The sequence below is a fragment of the Rhinolophus ferrumequinum genome, chromosome 5 (genome assembly GCF_004115265.2).
Source record: "Rhinolophus ferrumequinum isolate MPI-CBG mRhiFer1 chromosome 5, mRhiFer1_v1.p, whole genome shotgun sequence".
Classification (NCBI taxonomy): Eukaryota; Metazoa; Chordata; class Mammalia; order Chiroptera; family Rhinolophidae; genus Rhinolophus; species Rhinolophus ferrumequinum.
This window is the reverse complement of record NC_046288.1, coordinates 74,107,789-74,125,545: the sequence shown is the minus strand read 5'-3', so window position 1 is coordinate 74,125,545 and position 17,757 is coordinate 74,107,789. Positions and strand designations below refer to the sequence as shown.

General features: G+C 37.5%; 1 protein-coding gene across 3 annotated transcripts in view; it reads right to left on the bottom strand.

Moving 5' to 3' along the window:
* Positions 1 to 17,757, bottom strand: part of KCNIP4 (potassium voltage-gated channel interacting protein 4) — a 1,015,463-nt gene that overhangs the window by 713,226 nt on the left and 284,480 nt on the right. The window lies entirely within an intron of this gene.

Below are 17,757 nucleotides of genomic sequence, written 5' to 3'. Positions count from 1 at the left end.
TGCAAGTTATATAAAGCCATAAGAGATAACTCATATTCATTCAGATAGTTTGAATACCTGTAAGAAAGTGTGATGAAGGAAAGAAAGAAAGAAAGAATGAAAGAGGGAGGGAGGGAAAGAGGGAGGAAATTGCAAAGAAAAAGGAAAATGCAAAATCTAATCAATTAATGTATCTGGTTGGTAGGTGAGAACAGACGGGAATTAAATTATATGAACTAAGAGGCCAGTTCTTTTTCTTTTTTTTCTTTTTTTAATTTTGAAGTCCATGACATCTGCAGCTCCAGGCACCCTGCCAACTGAGCTAAAATCACTGGGTCCAACCTAAGTTAATTAGAAAGGTAATTGCCTGAGAGGTCACTCATTGTCCAACCCTAAAAAATTAAAATTAAGTAGCAATGATTGAAAAATAACAAGATAATGGGAATGGTCATGGTCTCCCTGATTAGGAATAATCTTTCAATCCCAGAAAAGATACAAAATCAAGGGTAAAAAGATTTAACAAAATCAAAATTATATTTAAAATTATAGAAATGGATTCTCATGTCTAAGAATTTGTACATTTAGTCAATCTATGTCCCTAAAATGCTGAAAAGAATTTGGTCTATTGGAGTGGTAGTCTTGTATTATATTTTACAAGAATTGACATAGATTTGTGATTTTAGGTTGAAATTTCAGTAGACTTATGAGGTCTCACAATTTAGTTCGTGAACTTATCCTGGAAAAAGTGCTACATACCTCATGCTGAATATCACTATGGTCGCCTTCGAAGTACTCCCCTTGGGAAGCTGTGCACTGATGCTAGCACCTAGTCCACCCTTCAAAGCAATTTTGGAACTCTTTCTGGAATGGCCATCAGAGTTGTCGCTGATGTCCTGAATTCATCAAAATATGATCCTTTCAATATTTCCCTTATCTTCGGGTAAAGAAAGAAGTCACTGCGAGCGAGATCAAGTGAGTAGGGAGGGTGTTGCAATACAGTTATTTGTTTACTGGCTAAAAGCTCCCTCACAGACAGTGTCATGTGAGCTGGTACATTGTCGTGATGCAAGAGCCATGAGTAGTTAGCGAAAAGCTCAGGTCATCTAACTTTTTCATGCAGCCTTTTCAGCACTTCCAAATAGTAAACTTGGTGAACTGTTTGTCCAGTTGGTACAAATTCATAATGAATAATCTCTCAGATATCAAAAAATGTTAGCAACATCATTGCAACAAGTTCGTGAACTTAATTGTCTGATCTCGTATGTGCAGTTGTGAGCACTGTAAGAGCATTTTTTTGTTCACTGATTATAAATGTTTAAAGTTTTCATTTTACAATGATTATTTAGTGCACAGGAAAGTTTGGTTAAGTCAGTTACCTAAAAATGAAGTAAAATGTACCACTTTAATAATTTTATATATCCTATTACTGCACATAACTGGGTGTAATGAAATTGTAATCTGTATTGGTACAGTACAGAAGTGGGGTCTTTCTTTGCCTCAAGCCGAATAACTTGCCCAAAACACTTAATAGTGCCAAGTAAATACATACTCTTTGTTATTGCTTAGTAAGCAATAACTACATTGATGGTATCTATTCCTCATTTCCCTTACTCTATGCTAGTTTGCCAAGTGATATCCTACGAAATAGTTGCTCTTATTCTCCGTTTTTATAGGAGAATAAACTAGAGAAAAGGAGTTTAAGTAACCTCCTCAAGTGTACACATCTAATCCTATTGGGAACCAGTTGTGTGATTTCAGAGTAAAATGCTTAAACATTGCAATCCAACATTATAAGCTAATACCATCTCTACCTTATTTCACACAAGCATATTTCTCTTCAAATATCAGGTATCAGTGAAATGTTAACAAATCAAATTAAGTCATAGGTCTACTTGCTATTGGTCATTGTTTTTAAACTGTGAATAATGAAGCTCATTTATCTTTTTCTTTTCATACAGGTTTTCATATACTGGCTATATTGAAAGTAAACCCAACTTGGACATGGACTACTTTGGAAAAAAGATAAAATGTACGCTATTTTGTCTCAAGAAATTAAGGTGAGAGTTGTGCTATGCCTCTTAGCACATTGAATTTAGACAAATTCAAGCAATTTCTTTGAATGTCACTGGGGGACAAAGAGATTGAAAGACAAACTCAGACAAGTAAAGGAGCTGAGTGGAAACAGCTTTCATTTTGATCAATTATTTCAAAAGCCTGCAAGCCGTCAAATTACTTCACTTTAGATCTTCAATTGTTATCAGAACATTTCCAGTGGAAATGGACATTGTAATCCAGTTAGCTTAGTTATGTGACGTGCCTTTAGCATTCCCTAAAATTTAAAGGACACCGGAATGTTTCTGGGTGCAGAATATTAAGCCTTTGTGGTGGGCTTTTTGGTGGGCTGATCACTGGAAGACAAATGTAGCCCTGATTGAAATGAGGAAAAACTGTCTGCATAGGGCTCAGAAGCTACAAGACTAAGAGACCAGGCATATCATAAACCAGTCCCTCTGGGAACAACACCATCTGGTTAGCTGTGGACAATATCTGTCAGAAATAGATTTCTGAGGTCCTCCTTTGCTCCTTTGGTCTGGGCTGTGTTTAAAGTGGCATATTGGGAGAGGCTAGTAACACGGCTCAAAGGTAAGTAAGCTTTCCTTGGACGCTTCAGGCTCTTCCCCGGAGTAAATGACTCAAATGCAATAAATGAGGCAAGTGCATTTTAGAATTGAATCCTTATTGAAAATCTCTACACAATTCAGTCCTGTGCCCTCTGCTTTGGGCCAGGGCCAACAGCTTCCAATAAGTCCAGTCTCAAAACATTCTATATCTAACACTTCCCTTTTAAAGTGCTTATTTTATTGACTTTAAAATCCATACAAGTTAGTTTTTACATGAAAATAAAGACAGTTAAACACTTCCTCATGGAAAAAAGCAACACATTTGTTTTTGTGTATAAACAAAGGAAGTTACCTACCCTTCTACCACCATACAGATACACTACGGATCTCCTTTAGATTACAAAGTCATTTGACTACAGATTTCTTTTCAGTTGCAGGTGATGATGATGAGTCCTCCTCCTCTTAGAGAAATTTGCAAGTTTTGGGGGAATGGGGTTTCCTTTCTCAACACTTCAGCTACAAGGATGGTAAGAGTATGTGAGACAAAGCTTGCTAAGGGGTGTTTGCACAAGGAGGGAAATTAATTTGAAGAATGTATTAAACGCACTGAAGGTCTTATCTGAGAGAGGACAGAGATATAAAAGCACCAAATATTAGTTTGCTAGGGTGATCATAACAAAGTACCACACATTGAATGACTTAAACAGAAATGTGTTTTCTCACAGTTCTGGAGGCTACACAGTGAAGGTCAAGGTGTCAGTAGGGTTAATTCTTCCATGTCTCTCTCCTTGGCTTACAGAAGGTCATCTTCCCCCTGTGTCTTCACAGTTTCCCTCTGTACATGTCTGTGCCCACATTCCCTCTTCTTATAAGGACATCAGTGATATTGGATGAGGGCCCACCCCAACAACCTAATTTTAACTTAATGACCTTTGTGAAGATCCTATCTCCAAATATGGTCACATCCTATGGTATTTTGGGTTAGGACTTCAACATTTACATTTTGGAGGGACAACAATTCAAGCTATGGCATAGAGGAAAAAGAATTACATTAGGGGTTTACTCCCCATGAAATCAAATACATATATATATATATATATATATATATGCACACTAATAGGAATATGAAGTCATTTATATAAATGAACAGTCAAGGAATTAACAGAGTCCTGTTGTGGACTATTCAGATTATTAATAAAGACAAATAATAGCCACTATTATAAACTCTTTATATCTTTGCATGGCTTAAGGTTGTTTTGCTTTTTTTTTTTCACATCAAGAGGTATTGTAAAAAAAAAAAAAGAGGTACTGTAACTCTTCACTGTGTAACCCCAAGGATACATGTATATATACATAGATGTGTGTATATATATATAGATGTGTGTGTATATATATATATATATATATATATATATATATATATATATGAAATAATGTTCTTCAATGTCATTTGGCTTTTGTTGGGCCAATTCATGCCCAGAGGTATAGTTAGGGAGAAGAGGATATCAAGAATGGAAGAATCTAATGCCTCCAAACATTGCATTTCAGATAAAGATAAGGACCTGTACTTGCTTTCTTAGAAAAATAAACTTAGGGAAACTACATGTTTTGCATTTTCTCAATGTTTTAACCTTTCCATAGTCATTAGATAGCCTTTAGAACAGCCAATCATGCATTACACTGGTGACATTATTGCCTGTTTAATAACAATTCCTCAAAATGTAGGATAGAGGCCTGTCAACAAGACTTATAAGTGAACATTCCATTTGAATTCTATTTTGTGAAAGAAAAAAATCTTATATTTTTTAAACCATCAAGGTTTTTGTGCTTTGCATTGTTTTAGGCTTAAATTGGTTGTCAGTCTGAGCTTGGTTGAAATATTATGAGCGCTGAACAAATGGAACTAGGTTGTATTCCATAGCATGTCGTAAAAGTGAAAACAAAGCAAGGAGTCTTCATACAGAAAACTAGCATGTTGCTAATTTTGCACTGATTTGGGCTGAAATCTCAAGTCACCGAAACAGAATTTCAAAGCTGGAGGCTGACTCTCCGGGTTGTCTGTGGTGAACACTTAAGAGATAGAATGATTTTGATGGAAACAATTAGGCCATATCAGCATATTTTAGATTGGCATCTAATACTCTATGTCTACTAATGAAAAGCTTAGTATGATGTTTAATAGATCAATTATTCATCATATAGCTGGGGCAATATCAAAGCTGATTAACTCAGCAAAGCCTTCAATAACACTGTCACTTTTTATCAAAGCTAATGGCTTCAAGCAGAGTGGCTTGATAAAGGGAAGAGTAATCACAATACAAATCATAATAAACAGTAAGTGCAAATCATAAGAATCACTACATAGCGGGTATTACGAAAAACAGAGGAGGTATATCTTCCCCTGGTGATATCAGGAAGGTCTTTCGCCTCGTAGAGGTAATACTGTTCTTCGTTTAATAAATGGCAAGCAAAGAACACATGCATAGACTATTCAAAGATAGTTAGGGGAAGAAAGTCCATTTTGGTGTTCCCAGGCCATTTTCCTCAATGTAATATTAAGGTCCTGCCTCAGGTTGTAAAAGCCCTAATTAATATTTCTTCTTCAATCCAGTATATCCCGTACCTGTTATGCTGGACTATTAGAGTCATGGCCCCCAGAAGTTAGCCTCCCTCTACCCAAGCGTTTGGATAGACCTCTGCCACACTGAACAGAGCTGATGTATGCTAACCAATGTGATATTATAGAAATAGGTGTGTGGCATGAGAAGTTAGGTCATACAAGACATTGCATCATCTGCTTTTTTTTTCTTGGATCACGTTCTGTGGATGAAGCCAGTCACCATGAATGAGGACACTCAAGCAGCCCTATGGAAAGTTCCACATGGAGAAGAAGCGAGGCCTCTTGCCAATAGCCAGCACCTACTCACTGGCTATAGGATTATCTACTCTGATAGAGGAGGCTCCGGACCCTGTCAAACCTTAAGACCCCAGGCCAGAAGAACACAGCTAAGCTTCTGGAGTCCTGCTGCACAGATGCTATGAGAAAATAAATGCCTTGTTTTTTTGTTTCTGTTTTGCTTTGTTTTGAGGCCACTAAATTTTAGGTAATTTATTATGTGGCAATAGATAACTAATACACTGATAAACCATTGAAATAATCTCCTGAAATCCCTCCACATTGGCCAAGTACTACCATTAAATAGGACCTGGGTAGATGCAGAATAGCATGTTGTGAGGAATGTCCCATGCACATGTTTATTTTTGGGTCTGGAAGAATGTTCTGTGGGGGGAACAATTCATCCATTTCTTAATGGATCAAAGTTGGGCTCCATCGGCACTTTCATTTCTCCTGCTGTTCAGAGAAAATTAATTCAGCCTTGAGCTGAATAGAATAAAAACAAACTAGAAAGATTATTAGAGTGTGACTCTGTATTCATGCAGACAATATTCTCCTTGACATGAGGGATGAAAGTGTTAAGGCATAAAATATACAGCCTTCCTGGGTATAAAACAGTGTCAGAAAAACATATTCTGGTCAAGCAAGCTCAATGGATTAACAGCAACCCTTCTATAGCTCACAGAAAATGGATGTATTCCTAACTTTATCAGTGACGACTTCCCCCTCCCAGCTGGATAGATTAGGGTGAAAATGAGTGCACGTGCGCATGAATGTACACACGCACACGCACACACACACACAATTGGAATGTGTGAAATCTAAATGCATTATTAAAACACTTAAAAAATGCTAACAAGTCAGGAATCAATTTTAGGATATCTATGTGTATTTTCTAGGAAATAAGTCAATCATTGAGAAGCAAATTCCATGGTGCCAGTTAATCTTAAAGGAACACAAACATTCTTCTTACTACACACATGGCATACTCTGAAGCCACCACGTATTTCTCACAAGAGTTCATCTGCTCTAAGGTAAATCATACCTGTATTATTCCTGGAAATAGAGGAGTAGGCTGTCTCTTTCTGAGTGTGAGATGGACTTCCCTTGTTGAAAAATAGTTAGTTAAAAACTAGGAAGTTAAGAGTAATATAGGTGGAAAGAAAAAAATGAAAGGAAAGAGGGAGGAAGGAAAACCTGTGGAAATTTAAGTTATAGAAAAGGAAAAGAAAATAAAAGGAAAAGAAAAAAAGATTACTGCTCAGAGTAAAAGGAATCAAAACTAACAATAATGGTAGACATCTTAGAAGCAAAAGGAATACTTCCTGACTTATTCTGTGAGGCCAGCATTACTAATACCAAAATCAGACAATGTCATTATGAGAAAAAAAAAATCCCTCATGAATATAGATGCAAAAATCCTCAGCAAAATATTAGTAAATCAAATCCAACAATGTATCAAAGGAGTTCACACCAAGGCCAATGGAATGTATCTGAGGTACGCAAGGCTGGTTCAACATTTGAAAATCAATGTACTTCATCTTATCAACAGCCACCCCAATAAACTTTAATTAAATAAAAGACGAATTACATGATTATATCAATAGATACAGGAAAAAAATTAACAAAATCTAACACTCATTCATAATACACACTCCCAGGAAACTGGGAATAGAAGTAAACTTTCTCAACCTGACAAAAACTATATACAACATAATGACACATAATATCATACTTAAAGTGAGAAACTCAAAGCTTTCCCTTTAAGATCAGGTACAAGGTAGAGATGTCCCCTCTCACCACTCATTTTCAACATTATACTGGAAATTTTAGGTAAGACAATAATACAAGACAGGGAAATAAAAGGTATACAGATTGGGAATGGATGCATATGGTAGCTTCATTCATAATTGCCAAAACTGGGAAAGGGCTAAGACGTCCTTCAGTAGATGAATGCATAAACTGGAGTACATCTAGACAGTAGAATATTATTCAATGCTAAAAAGAGATGAGGATCAAGCCATGAAAAGATATGAAGGAACCTTATGTACATATTTACTCAGGGAAAGAAGCCAAGCTAAAAAAGTTCACATACTGTAGGATTGTAACAATATGACACTCTAAAAAAGGCAAAATTATGGAGACCGTAATAAGGTCAGTGGTTGCCAGGGATTTGGCAGGGGGGTGTGTATGAATAGGTGGAGCACTTATTGTTTGGAGCAGCGCAAATACTCTGCATGATGTCATAATAATAGACACATGTCATTATACATTTATGCAAACCCAAAGAATGCACTGAGATGAACCACAATGTAAACTATGGACTTAAAACAGTAAAGCCTTAATAAATGAATAAAAAGTAGATACTGTAGGACTAACAAAATCTATATAATAACCAATGAAATAGACTATGCCATAATCAAAATAAAAGGAACAAAACATGAGGAATAAAAATTGGAAAAAGAAGCAGATAAAGTTCTCCAAAATGGAAGATGTCCCTGCCCACCGACCCCTCATTCTGCCTGTACAGTTCCCAGGACAGCTCCATTCTTTTAGAGGACATTATCCTGAGTATCCTTTCCGCTTCTTTTGCTTTCACACCCCGTATCCGATATGCCAGGAGATCTTGGTGGCTCTTCCTATAGTCCGACTCCTCTTTACCCCCTCCACTGTGACCACCTTGGTCTAAGCATGATCTCTGGCTTGAATTGTTGAAAGAGCCTACGTATTGGTCCTCTGGCTCTTGTCCTTGTTCTTTACAGTCGACTGTGAACACAGAAGCAAATATGATTCTTTTAAAAAGTTGGTCAGGCCACGTCCCAACTCTGCTTTAACCTCCAATGGCTCCTCGATTTCATAGAACATAAAACCATGCAAGTTCCTGGAAGATCTGGTCCCCCAGTCAGTGCCCTGTCCGCAGCTCCTTTTACACTCCCTCTTGCTCACTCAGGCCGTCAGGACCTCTGGCTATTCCTCCAACAGACAGGGCTAGTTCCAGCCTTAAGGCTTTGCACTTGGAATGCTTTATCCCAACATTTTTACATCTCTAACACCATCACCATCTTCAAATTTTGCTCAAATGTTACCTTTATCTGGCCACACTTTTCACTACTATGATCTTCGCTGCCCCTCCCATCCACCTCTAATCTGCAATACCAATACTGCTATTGCCAACTAACATACTGTCCAGTGGACTTATTGTCTCCTCCCTCTTGAGAATGTACATCCCACCAGTGCAGAAATCTCGGTCTGCACTGTTTACTGATGCATTTCAAACATCTGCAACACTCTCTGAACACATTGGTGGTGCCTGTGTTAGTTTCCCAGGGCTGCTGGAACAAATGACCACAAACTGGGTGGCTTAAAAGAACAGGCATTTATTGGTTAGATGTCTAAACTCAAGGTGCCAGCTGGGCCATGCTGCCACTGAAACGTGTAGCGGAGAAACATTCCTTGACTCTCCAGAGCATCCGGTGGTTTGTGGACAATCCTTGCTGCTCCTTGCCGTGCAGCACTTTCATCGCAGTCTCCATCGTCAAGTGACTTTTCCTCTGTGCATCTGTTTGTGTGGCTTCTCTTCTTAGAAGGGCACAAGTTGTACTGGATTAAGGGCCCACCCTAGTTCAGTATCACCTTGTTATAAATTACTACTTTGGTTACATCTAATGAATTAGTTGATCTAATTAAATAATGGCCCTGTTTTCAAATAGGATTACATTCTGAGGTACTGGAACTTAGGACATCAACATATCTTTTTGGGGTGAAACCTCATCCCACAATAGGGCCCCCAAATCTTTTTTAAATGAATAGATGTAACCATGAAAATGACAAAGGTACTTCGAAACATTCTTTGGCTTAGGATGATGTGGGAGGTCCCCCATGTTTAAGTACATCTGAATGAAGAGACCCAATATAAAGGTCAATGTAGCTGCTTGCTGTGATAGTTGCTTTTGAGTTTATAAGTATTTTTACCACGTACACTTTTTTGATTAACATAAAAAGATTGTGTGTTATTCCTTCTTTTAATATGGCTTTACATTACAAACGAGGAAGAGTGACTATTAAATATAAACTTCAATTATAATGTTTACAAAACACACTCCGCCCTGTATTCCCTCTGCTACGAAAATCACAATGAAATGGGCCTTGGTTTCAGAAAGTAAGATGGCAACCAAAGTAAGTTTAAACCATGTGTCAATGCAGGAAAACACAACATGTTACATAAATATGCCAATTATTGTTGTGTTTTTCATTGATAGAAATACACTTTCCTTTAATTTCCCTAAGGGGCTATGGCTTTATTTCTAAATCATGTCAGCATAATTTCTTTTTGGAATTTTAAATAATAAAGCATTATTGTATCACAAGTAAATAATAGAATAATTATTCTTCTCCAAAGCTCATAATCATTTCCCTGATTTTCACTTTCATATCTCCTATTCCTCCTTAATTCAATGTTTATGACAGGCACCAGTTTTCAGTAAAAAGAAAAGTTTCTGTGAAGTGGGATTAGGGAATGTCTTATTGCAACCTCCATGGTCTGAATAAAGATGTTCAGAAATTGACCTCTTCCTCTTCCTAGAGTTGAGCTGCTCCAAATCCCTCCTGGCAGGAAGATGACCTCCCACCTTGACTTCTGAGCAGTTTTAACCTTTTAACACTAGCCAAGTCAGGCTGGCAATTCAAAAGGTTCTCTCTTCCTTCACACCTCTGTGAGTTTGAATTACCTGACAGCTCAAAGGAAGACACTTTTTTTTTTTTTAACAACAAAACTTTTACATAAATTAAAATGCTAATGACAGAAGGGACTTCAGAAGGGGCAACTTGTCCAGAATTTTCCAAATCATACAGGCTTAATGTCATTTAAGGTATATAGGCTGGTTTTAGGTAGTAATACACTATCTCAAAGTTGATTTTAATAGGATTTATTTGTTTTACGTGCATATGTATTAATTTAGATGCTTGAGGTAAGCAAAATATTCAGTTAGCCTGTATGCCCCTAGTTTAGGTGGGGGAATTTCACCAAATTCAGTATATGTGAGAAAGCAGGAGCTTTCTCAGCCCATGATTTCACAGATGCTAATGTTAAAGAGAATGCTAAATTTAAAAAAAAAAAACAAAACACACACACACAAAAAGTTCAATTAATTTAATGGCCATTGAAAGGAAACAAATAGTATAAAAGCAATTCTTAAATCTATCATGTCTATATGAAGATAGCACCAAAAATAACTGAAGTTTAGGAAACATTGATGAAGCAGGTAAGAAGACTAGAGAAAGAGGTAAAGTGACTCCCCACCCAGCTCAAGAGTTAACTGCTCTGGTTAGAGTCAATCATTCTCCGTGGTTCTTGCATTCTTTCTCTTTTCCCTTTCTCCTTATTTCTTTCCCTTTACCTGTCTCTCAGTATATATTTACTTACATGTTTTCTGAATTATATCCATTTGCCCACTTGTTTGTTTCCTCTACTAAACTGTGAGTTGCTTAATGATCCTAGTCATGATCCACTTCATTTACTGTTGTACAACCATCAACTGATATGATGTCCAGCACGTAGTAGGGGCTCACCACATGTTTGTTGAATGACTAAGTAACGGCAGAGATGGGGCTCAGTCCTCAAGCCTTTGACTCCCCTCCCTAATTCCCCTATTCCTTTCCCACCTAGTCTAGAGCTATTTCTATTGTGTCTTGCATCCTACATTTAATGGTTGGATATTCATTTCCAAAGTCAGAAATTAGGAAGAGTAATAGCGATGCACTCTCTATTTTAAAAAGACAAGAGAAAAAAGTTGCTAACGGCTATCCAACTAAAATATTTTAATGTAAAAATAGCTTTTAAACAAATTGGTGCTTGACTGAGCAAATATCAAGCATGGCAGAACCATTGATTTAGAGCAGGTAGAGTAGAAAAGACAATAATCAGTATTTATTATCTACACATGCTTTAATTTTATTCTAGTTGCTAACCTGCATTTCATACTTCACATGATATGTAATCAGACAGTCCAAATTCTAATTCCAGTTTTGCTTATTCTTACTTCTGTCTGGATTTGTTTACCTGTTAAACCCCATGAAAGAAAAATAGCAACCCCAAGTAACCTGTCCCTGAGAAAAAGCAAATAAAACCTGAGTCCCAAGGCCAAGATCCCTGTATTGATTGTATTAATCAAATACATAGATTACTAACAAGTATTTCACTTGTTATACTAACAAATATTTCAATAATTAAGCCCCTCCTTAGGCGTCAGCACATTATCCCACATGGAGATAACTACAATGAGCAGCATACCCACTGCCTTCAGCTTTTTCACAGTCTAACAGAGGATGTAGCATGCAATAAATCAGAGCTATGGCAAAATGACAAGTGCTATAAGAGATGCATTCAACACTTTAGGAATTCAGTATGACCAATCTGTTCTTGAAGAGATTCACAGGATTAAGAGGCAGCACAAAAGAAAGATTACAACTCTGGGCTGGAAGATGAGAGAGTTCCAATCAGGAGGTGAGTCACCTTGAGCTTTTTTTTTTTTGTAATAGACTATAAAATGTATTTATAAAGTTACAATTTTATAATGATAAAATTACAGTTCTCTGAGATCCATTCTTGTCATCTGTAAAATGGACTGTACTGGTAATGAAATGAAGTAATGTTGACAGTATAGTACTCAATGTTTAATTGAGGAAGTAAAGGTAGGTGACATGCCTCAGGTATTTTAAGCCAAGTGGTCAATCTGCTGGGTACATCTATAATTAGTTCTGGAGATTCCACGGAAGGAATCAGTAGTAGGAATTAGAATATAAGTAAAAAAACAAAAACAAACAAACAAAAAAAACCATGTTAAATAAAGGGAAGATCAAAAGGGTAGAAATCATAAATAAATAAAGGACAAGTAAACAAGAAAATATGATAGGCTGTAGAAAAAGTTATTGGGGTTTTTACCCTTCTTCCTAAAGCTATCTTCAAATACTATTATCCGAATATAAAAAAGAAAGAAAGAAAAAATAGCATTAAGGACTAATAGTTACAAAGCTATGCTTGGTTAACTAGCTCTTGCCAGGTGTTCCAACTGGTCCCAGCCTGTCTTAGGACATATTCTAAATACGAGGAGGGAAAATAAGAGAAGATCCTACTCTCCTTTCTCTAGTTCCTCCACCTGTTACCCACACAATTGGTCAAAGTTTTCAACTCAGTCCTTAGGGCCTCGATCTACAACCTTGACCTCTCGTCTTTCAGCGCTGGCTTCTGACTTCTACCATCAGTGTTTTCCCAGCGCCTCTGATGTTCTCCAGCTCTCAGCCTAGTGGTGGATTGTTGTTTAAGACTCTGACTGGTGGTTTCACTAATAAACTTCCTATTTTTTTTCCTGCTTATGCAGATATCCTAGGCTCTGGACAGAAAACCTAAACGAGACTTACAGTATAAAACTGGGAACACAAACAACTGCCTACAGTAGATGTGAACTGAGCCAAGGAAAAAGCAACACAGACAGAGTTTCAGAACTGTGGCAAAAAGGAGTCATGCTCCAACCAAAGATGTTAACATTTAACTTAGAAAGGCAAAATGTCATTCCAGCCTAATAATATGTGTCCACAGGCTGAGGGCTCAGTCTTCAACCCCCTAGGTAAACACTTATTGCTACCCAGAACATTCTGGTCAAATCTGCAGCTGCCTCTGACCCTGGCGGATGCTTTTCATGGGAAAATGTGCCATGCATTTGCCAGCCTTTCTACTGTTTCTAAACAGACTAAAAGGCTGAGGCTGGTTTTCAAAAGAGACTACAATGCCGACGCTGTTTTTCTTAAGATCCATACACTAAGGCACAAAGGCCTGAGGCTGGCCCACTATGGTTACATCATGCAAAGGACATGGGGATTAGATTCACCTAGAGCCCTTGTCAGCACTCAGGAACATTTTGAGGTTGGTGCCAGTACTTTTTTTTAATTGCGCAAGCAGGCATAAAAATCAGAATAACGTAAGAGGCATAAGCTCCCTATAAGAAGGGCAAATAACACACATCTAAGAAAACCCTGAAAGAATCCTCACCCTAATTAGTGGGTGCCATTGGCCACTGGACACTCCAAGGACTTGGAGGCTGGGGAATCTTGCTACTGGACTGTGAGTGCTGGCTCATTCTTTGCTCTCCGTCGCTCTCTTCCTACAGATGAAGTTCCTGTATCCTTTCATCCTTTCCTCATATTAAAGATGTGTCTTTTACCTGGAATCATTGGTAGCTTTCTGTCAATCACTGTCACCCCGGTAGCAACTGCCAAGTTAATTATTCACAGATGTACAAATGGTGTATAATTAAAAACTGTTTGCTCCTCAACTTTTAATGACTTTCCCAAAGGAGCTCCTCATTTTATCTGTGGGGTAAGAAAAAAGCACCTTACAAATATGTTAATTGAGGCATAATTGGCTGATATTTATAATCAGTTCTTCCAAGTGTTTCTCAATATTTTGACCACCTATCCTGCACCTCCACCCCAATTGAAAAAGGAAGTTTTTTAAATATATATGTTCTTTCTTCCTCGTAAAATTTCTGAGTTCCCCAAGAACTACAGAAAGGCGAAGGTCTTCTTGATTTTCAAGCTTTAGAGACAGAGGACTATGCCGTTGAGTCATTACGCAGAGCTTTTTATGAAATCAAAAAATGTACTCACAATATTTATTAATTTTATATGTTTATTCATACCAGTGGATCATGACTCCTGCAAATAAAGGAAGACAGGATTTGCAGTGGAAAAAAAAATTGCATAGAGACTATGAAATTGCATAATTCTCTATTTTTATAATTTGTTAAGATACCAGTCAAAGCCTCAATAGAAGGCGTCAGTTTAAAAATAGTTTGAAAATGATTTGTGCCAAGGAAAGCGTGACTGTCCCCACTGGAGATTCGCCAAGTTACACCTAAATTGTGAGGGCAAGTTCTATTTAGAAATTTCAAATCAATTTCTGACAATTACTTGTATTTTTTATTTCTGGTGTCCCCACTCAGAACTTACTACCTGAGAAAACTTCCAAGTATAGTAGGTGAAAACATTTAATCTTTCATATTTTTGTATAAGTATTTAACATTCGGTGGTAGGTCTTATACCATAATTTACATGGAATTAAGGAAGTTTGAGTTTAACCAAATACAACATTAGCAGTAAATGATTCCTAATGTTCTACGCAATACTATAGCCACCAGCACATTTTTGGCTATATTTTTCCACTGACAATTTCAAAACACAAAATCATAAACATTCTAAATTAGTCAGTGGTAGTCTCTGTTTTAAAGTGTAGGACAACAGATTTAGAAATTTTCAGTGGTTCATAGATGGTGAACTATATGACACACCAAGTCAAGTCTGACTACTAAACAATTATGAATTGGCCAGTCAGTGAATAGTATCATTCCACTTCTCAGAAAAGGTATTAAGCATAAGACATGCATTATGCCCTATTTCCCCGAAAATAAGACCCAACCAGACAATCAGCTCTAATGCGCCTTTAGGAGCAAAAATTAATATAAGACCCGGTCTTACATTATATTATATTATATAAGACCGGGTCTTATATTATAGTATAATAAGACCCGGTCTTATATTGATTTTTGCTCCAAAAGAGGCATTACAGCTGATTGTCCGGCTAGGTCCTATTTTCGGGGAAACACGATATAAAAAAAAATTATACCTTTGAAGGCAAAAAATGTGCGACTCATAATTCATGTTTGTGTCCTACAAAGCCCAGTACAAAATATTGCACATGGCAAGTATTCAATAAGTCTTTAAATGGAAGGACACTTTAAATTCTTCCTGTAATATAATTCAGTTCTCTCTCTCTCTCTCTCTCTCTCTTTCTCTCTCTCTCTCTCTCTCTCTCTCTCTCTCTCATTCTTAGTTCTTTTGCATATAATGAGTCTCAGACTTTAGCTTTTAGTTGTGCTTTGGCACCATCTAAGAATTTAAATTCTGCCACCCTCTCCTCTCAAAATGATTCAATTGGGACCTATAGACCACATTTGAGAAATATTGCCTTAGGAGTAACAAAGAGTCAGAACCACTCAGTATTTATTGAGTCACAGTGGAATCTGAAAAAGGGCGCTCCTCTCTGCTCCATTCCATTGAGGTGAGGGAGAGATGATTACCTAAGGATGCATACAAACCTAGAATCTGTGCAGAAATAACATGTCTGCTGGGTCCCTCACTCCAGGCAGCAGTCATCCCCTTTCTTTTTCCCTCAGAGAAGTGATACACTATGGCAGATGAGGCCCTGGTCATTGGCTCAGTCAGACCCAAAAACCTCCAAAACCTCTACTCCAACACTTACCAACAGTGAAGTTTGGCACGTGACTTAAACTGCCAAGTCAGTTTCCTAACATAAAACGAGGACATTAATAACTAACGCATAGGGCTCTTATGAGGATAGAGTACGTTATTTCTCATAGTAGATGCTTCAGAATTGTAACTATTATTTTTTTTCTCCATTTACAGACCCTCAGTTAAACAAAGACTGTATGATTAACCACAAATACTTGTACACTAGGGGAAAATGCTACTGTGACTTCAAAAAATAAGTGATTGTCATATAGATGACCTTCAACATTCATTCTTAACCTGGGATTGGATGATTCCATGAGTCACATTGATTTACTGACTGCCATTGATTGAAAGTTTGGTGCTCACCCCCCCGACAATTCATGTGTTGAAACATAAGCCCCAATGTGATAGTATCAGGAGGCGGGGCCTTGAGATGTGATTTGGTCATGAAGGTAGAACCCTCATGAATGGATTAATGCTCTTAACAAAAGAGACCCCAGAAAGCTCTCCTGCCACATGAGGACCCAGTGAGAATACAGCCCTTTATGAACCAGGAAGTGGGCCCTCACCAGACACTGAATCTGCTGGTGCTCTGATCTTGGAATTCCCAGCCCCAGACCTGTAAGAAATAAATGTTTGTTGTCTAAGCCACTCAGTCTATGGTATTTTGGTTGCAGCAACTCAAGTGAACTAAGACATTTACCTATCTGTAATTTGCTATAGGATTTTGCTAAATTTTGTCAATTGAACATAAGTCCTCTATCATGACCAAAGAGTTATATTTCATATTTTAATAGATATAAAATTTGACTGTTAAAATGTCAATACCAAAACCTTTGGATATGATATCCAGTTTTCACTGGAATCTGATAAAAAATGAATAGCTTTTCCCCTTTTTATACATAAAAGAGAAGGTATAAAATGTGAAAATGGAGGAGAAACGCTCAAGTAGAAAACTCTTTCTACTGTAAATTGAACGTCCACTTTCTTACTCACCTAATATTCTTCCTGGCTTCCCACTTACTATACTTTCTTACGGGCTTCAAGTGACTCTCACATGTCAATGACTTCATAAAACATTAAATATATTGAAACTGACTGAGACTAGAGCTTCCCTCCTGCTTGCTCCAAAGGTGCCTAAGTTTGTGAAAAAGTAACCGACAGAATGTGGCAAATAAGCCACCCTCGCGTTAGTCTGGGAGATATAGATAGACCGACAGACAGACAGACAGACAGATCTATCTATCTATCTATCTATCTATCTATCTATCTATCTATCTATCTATCTATCTATCTACATTTTAACCAAAATGATTTGAGGTTCTGCATTATTAAGCAGCCAAAAAACAGTGTTTTCTGGGACAAATTGATTTTTTAAATAAATGATCATGGCTTTTTGGTTCTCCTTTGCTAAGCACTAAAATGATGATGACATGATGACGACGATGATGATAAAAATAATAATATACATTAAACAATCTTTATGAATCTGCAACACTACGTTACAGTTACATACCTTTAATTCTACATTCATGACATTCAGGTAATAATAGTACCAGAGGGTGTGTTGAATGCTAAGTAAATTAGTAAATGAGCTGGGCTTGGCACAAAGTAGGTACGATCAGATGGTCTGCTATTCCTGTCATCCCATTAATAAAACCTGGGGAGGTGGGTGTGTTGTTATCCCAGCTGGGGAGTTATGGGAGCTGAAGCATGGCAAAGCTAACTACTCCCTCCCCTAAGTCAATACAGGAAGACACCTTGGAATTTGAATTTCAATGCCAGTTCACCAACTGCAAGTGTTCTGGCCCTAACTCTGAGCCCTCCCTCAAACCAATGAAGGAAGCTGACAGCTACCTACCTGTAGCATGAACTACCAGTGACCTTAACAGAGGAGGTCACTGCGCTGAACAAAGAGCTTGGTCTGCCACTTTCCTTAAGTCTGTTTAAGTGTGTGAG